This window comes from Rhinoderma darwinii, unplaced genomic scaffold, assembly GCF_050947455.1.
Source record: "Rhinoderma darwinii isolate aRhiDar2 unplaced genomic scaffold, aRhiDar2.hap1 Scaffold_1638, whole genome shotgun sequence".
NCBI classification, from domain to species: Eukaryota; Metazoa; Chordata; class Amphibia; order Anura; family Rhinodermatidae; genus Rhinoderma; species Rhinoderma darwinii.
In genome coordinates, this window is record NW_027462036.1 from 1 (window position 1) to 5,000 (window position 5,000).

The following is a 5,000-nucleotide window of genomic DNA, read 5'->3' on the forward strand; positions in this document are numbered from 1 at the left end:
CCTAGCGGGAAGTCCTAACCGTTCGTGGCCGAGAAGGACTTCCAGGGAGTGACCGGTATGTAGTGGCACGTCATGCCGGCCTCCTGGAAGTCCCCATCGGCCTTGCTCCCTGGTCGGTCCGCTGCACCTGAACTTCCACGAAAGAACTTTGGTACATTCTTTCTGGAGTCCCAGGCCGACCAGCAGTTGCAGGAGCTCGGCCACGGTGGTGAGTTCAACCGAGTACTGTGAAGGAGGACGTGCTGCACGTTCTAGCGGGAGCTATACCTGGTTCAACCCGAGAAGGACTTCCATGGTGTGACCGGTATGTAGTGGCACGTCATGCCGGCCTCCTGGAAGTCCCCGTCGGCCTCGTTCGCTGGTCGGTCCGCTGCACCTGACTTTCCATGAAAGAACTGTGGTGCATTCTTTCTGAAGTCCCAGGCCGACCAGCAGTTGCAGGAGCTCGGCCACGGTGTTGAGTCCAACCGAGTACTGTGAAGGAGGACGTGCTACACGTTCTAGCGGGAGCTGTACCTGGTTCAACCCGAGAAGGACTTCCATGGTGTGACCGGTATGTAGTGGCACGTCATGCCGGCCTCCTGGAAGTCCCCGTCGGCCTCGTTCGCTGGTCGGTCCGCTGCACCTGACTTTCCATGAAAGAACTGTGGTGCATTCTTTCTGAAGTCCCAGGCCGACCAGCAGTTGCAGGAGCTCGGCCACGGTGTTGAGTCAACCGAGTACTGTGAAGGAGGACGTGCTACACGTTCTAGCGGGAGCTGTACCTGGTTCAACCCGAGAAGGACTTCCATGGTGTGACCGGTATGTAGTGGCACGTCATGCCGGCCTCCTGGAAGTCCCGTCGGCCTCGCTCGCAGGTCTGTCTTCATTGACGTTTTGGAGGAAAAACCCTATGAGGTTTTTATTTTGGGCTTCAGCCGGGCAGCAGTTCCAGGAGCCCGGGTACTTTGGCACCTTACCCCGGTGTATTTGAGGTGGTGACACTTTTTAGGGGTGTGAATATCTCCTTCACCTGAAATCCTGTGAGAGGGCATTTCTGCTCCGCGTTCCAAGTCCTAACGGTTCTTCCTAGCGGGAAGTCCTAACCGTTCGTGGCCGAGAAGGACTTCCAGGGAGTGACCGGTATGTAGTGGCACGTCATGCCGGCCTCCTGGAAGTCCCCATCGGCCTTGCTCCCTGGTCGGTCCGCTGCACCTGAACTTCCACGAAAGAACTTTGGTACATTCTTTCTGGAGTCCCAGGCCGACCAGCAGTTGCAGGAGCTCGGCCACGGTGGTGAGTTCAACCGAGTACTGTGAAGGAGGACGTGCTGCACGTTCTAGCGGGAGCTATACCTGGTTCAACCCGAGAAGGACTTCCATGGTGTGACCGGTATGTAGTGGCACGTCATGCCGGCCTCCTGGAAGTCCCCGTCGGCCTCGTTCGCTGGTCGGTCCGCTGCACCTGACTTTCCATGAAAGAACTGTGGTGCATTCTTTCTGAAGTCCCAGGCCGACCAGCAGTTGCAGGAGCTCGGCCACGGTGTTGAGTCCAACCGAGTACTGTGAAGGAGGACGTGCTACACGTTCTAGCGGGAGCTGTACCTGGTTCAACCCGAGAAGGACTTCCATGGTGTGACCGGTATGTAGTGGCACGTCATGCCGGCCTCCTGGAAGTCCCCGTCGGCCTCGCTCGCAGGTCTGTCTTCATTGACGTTTTGGAGGAAAAACCCTATGAGGTTTTTATTTTGGGCTTCAGCCGGGCAGCAGTTCCAGGAGCCCGGGTACTTTGGCACCTTACCCCGGTGTATTTGAGGTGGTGACACTTTTAGGGGTGTGAATATCTCCTTCACCTGAAATCCTGTGAGAGGGCATTTCTGCTCCGCGTTCCAAGTCCTAACGGTTCTTCCTAGCGGGAAGTCCTAACCGTTCGTGGCCGAGAAGGACTTCCAGGGAGTGACCGGTATGTAGTGGCACGTCATGCCGGCCTCCTGGAAGTCCCCATCGGCCTTGCTCGTTGGTCGGTCCGCTGCACCTGAACTTTCACGAAAGAACTTTGGTACATTCTTTCTGGAGTCCCAGGCCGACCAGCAGTTGCAGGAGCTCGGCCACGGTGGTGAGTTCAACCGAGTACTGTGAAGGAGGATGTGCTGCACGTTCTAGCGGGAGCTATACCTGGTTCAACCCGAGAAGGGCTTCCATGGTGTGACCGGTATGTAGTGGCACGTCATGCCGGCCTCCTGGAAGTCCCCGTCGGCCTCGTTCGCTGGTCGGTCCGCTGCACCTGACTTTCCATGAAAGAACTTTGGTGCATTCTTTCTGAAGTCCCAGGCCGACCAGCAGTTGCAGGAGCTCGGCCAGCTTGGCGACTCCAACCCGAGTACCTTGAAGGAGGACGTGCTGCACGTTCTAGCGGGAGCTGCACCTGTTCCAACCCGAGAAGGACTTCCATGGTCTGACCGGTATGTAGTGGCACGTCATGCCGGCCTCCTGGAAGTCCCCGTCGGCTTCGCTCGCAGGTCTGTCTTCATTGACGTTTTGGAGGAAAAACCCTATGAGGTTTTTATTTTGGGCTTCAGCCGGGCAGCAGTTCCAGGAGCCCGGGTACTTTGGCACCTTACCCCGGTGTATTTGAGGTGGTGACACTTTTAGGGGTGTGAATATCTCCTTCACCTGAAATCCTGTGAGAGGGCATTTCTGCTCCGCGTTCCAAGTCCTAACGGTTCTTCCTAGCGGGAAGTCCTAACCGTTTGTGGCCGAGAAGGACTTCCAGGGAGTGAGGGGTAGGCACCGGCCCCCTCATGCCGGCCTCCTGGAAGTCCCCATCGGCCTTGCTCCCTGGTCGGTCCGCTGCACCTGAACTTCCACGAAAGAACTTTGGTGCATTCTTTCTGGAGTCCCAGGCCGACCAGCAGTTGCAGGAGCTCGGCCACGTTGGCGACTCCAACCGAGTACCGTGAAGGAGGACGTGCTGCACGTTCTAGCGGGAGCTGCACCTGTTCCAACCCGAGAAGGACTTCCATGGTGTGACCGGTATGTAGTGGCACGTCATGCTGGCCTCCTGGAAGTCCCCGTCGGCCTCGTTCGCTGGTCGGTCCGCTGCACCTGACTTTCCATGAAAGAACTTTGGTGCATTCTTTCTGAAGTCCCAGGCCGACCAGCAGTTGCAGGAGCTCGGCCAGCTTGGCGACTCCAACCCGAGTACCTTGAAGGAGGACGTGCTGCACGTTCTAGCGGGAGCTGCACCTGTTCCAACCCGAGAAGGACTTCCATGGTGTGACCGGTATGTAGTGGCACGTCATGCCGGCCTCCTGGAAGTCCCCGTCGGCCTCGCTCGCAGATCGGTCTTCATTGACGTTTTGGAGGAAAAACCCTATGAGGTTTTTATTTTGGGCTTCAGCCGGGCAGCAGTTCCAGGAGCCCGGGCACTTTGGCACCTTACCCCGGTGTATTTGAGGTGGTGACACTTTTAGGGGTGCGAATATCTCCTTCACCTGAAATCCTGTGAGAGGGCATTTTGGTTTCGTGTTCCAAGTCCCTACGGTTCTTCCTAACGGGAAGTCCTAACCGTTCGTGGCCGAGAGTGACTTCCAGGGTGTGAGCGATAGGCACCGGCCCTCTCATGGTGTCTCCTGGAAGTCCCGGTCGGCCTCGTTCGCTGGTCGGTCCGCTGCACCTGAACTTCCACGAAATAACTTTGGCGCATTCTTTCTGGAGTCCCAGGCCGACCAGCAGTTGCAGGAGCTCGGCCAGCTTGGTGACTCCAGCCGAGTACCGTGAAGGAGGACGTGCTGCACGTTCTAGCGGGAGCTACACCTGGTCCAACCCGAGAAGGACTTCCATGGTGTGACCGGTATGTAGTGGCACATCATGCCGGCCTCCTGGAAGTCCCCGTCGGCCTCTGCCACCTGTCGTTAAGCTGTGAGAGGAGCACGTGCTCCCGCGCCGTTTGAGTCTTTGGAATTTGTCCAAGACTCCTCAGATCGATCTGGCTCCCCGCGACCCGGCGGCGGAGGGACCACTCGCTCGGCAGTGCTTTGGAGCCCTGTCGGTTACGGCGAGCGCGTCTTCCTCCCACACCGTCCGGGTCTGTTTCGCCCCCGGCCACCTACGGCCGGTGTCCCAAAAAGCCCGGCGGTCCTGCTAAAGGCGGGTGCCGGTACCTCTCGCTCCCGCGAGGTGCGTTTGCTCAGTGCTGCTTCTATCACTCTAAAAGGCGTCCGAGAGTGTGCTGGTGTCGCCGGAGCCCGAGGCACGAGAGAAAGCTTTAAACGACGGGGAGGCAGTGACCGCCCCCGTATGTCCGCTGCTCGCAAGGGCCTCTCTAGCCGAGGTGCTCCCAGGCGCACCCGCGCATGGGGCACGGTTGTTTCTCGCAAGTAGTCCAAAGCCGTCTTCCGCCTCGCCCGAGGCTGGAAGTGTCGGCGTGGCTCCCGCATGCAAGCCACACGCGGCTCCACGGTGGCTTCCCTCCCCCCCTCTCCGGAGGGGGGCGGCCCCATCCCATGTGAAGCCGCTAAGCCGCCGGGAAAGCGGCCTCGGTTCCCCGTTGGGCGACAAAGGCGTCCTCCTCGGCACTTTGCGAGCTGGGCCGCCGGAGAGAGCAGTTAACCCGGATTGTCGAGGTTGTCGTTGCCTTTGTCCCATATTACCTAAGCCTGGTCCTTGTTACCTTACTGGTAAGGGTTAGGGACGCTGAGCGCGCTCCATCTTCTCGGCTCTATGTTGGGCTCTCTCTAAACAGGTCCTCGACTTAAGACCGCCCGATCTTCGTAGGCGCCCTTCATCTCGGCAGGTTGCGAGCTGGGCCGCCGGTGAGAGCAGATAACAACCCGGATTGTCGAGGTTGCCGTTGCCTTTGTCCCATATTACCTAAGCCTGGTCCTTGTTACCTTACTGGTAAGGGTTAGGGACGCTGAGCGCGCTCCATCTTCTCGGCTCTATGTTGGGCTCTCTCTAAACAGGTCCTCGACTTACGATGCTGCCCCGACCGACCGACCGGGTCTTCGTAGGCTTCCTCCA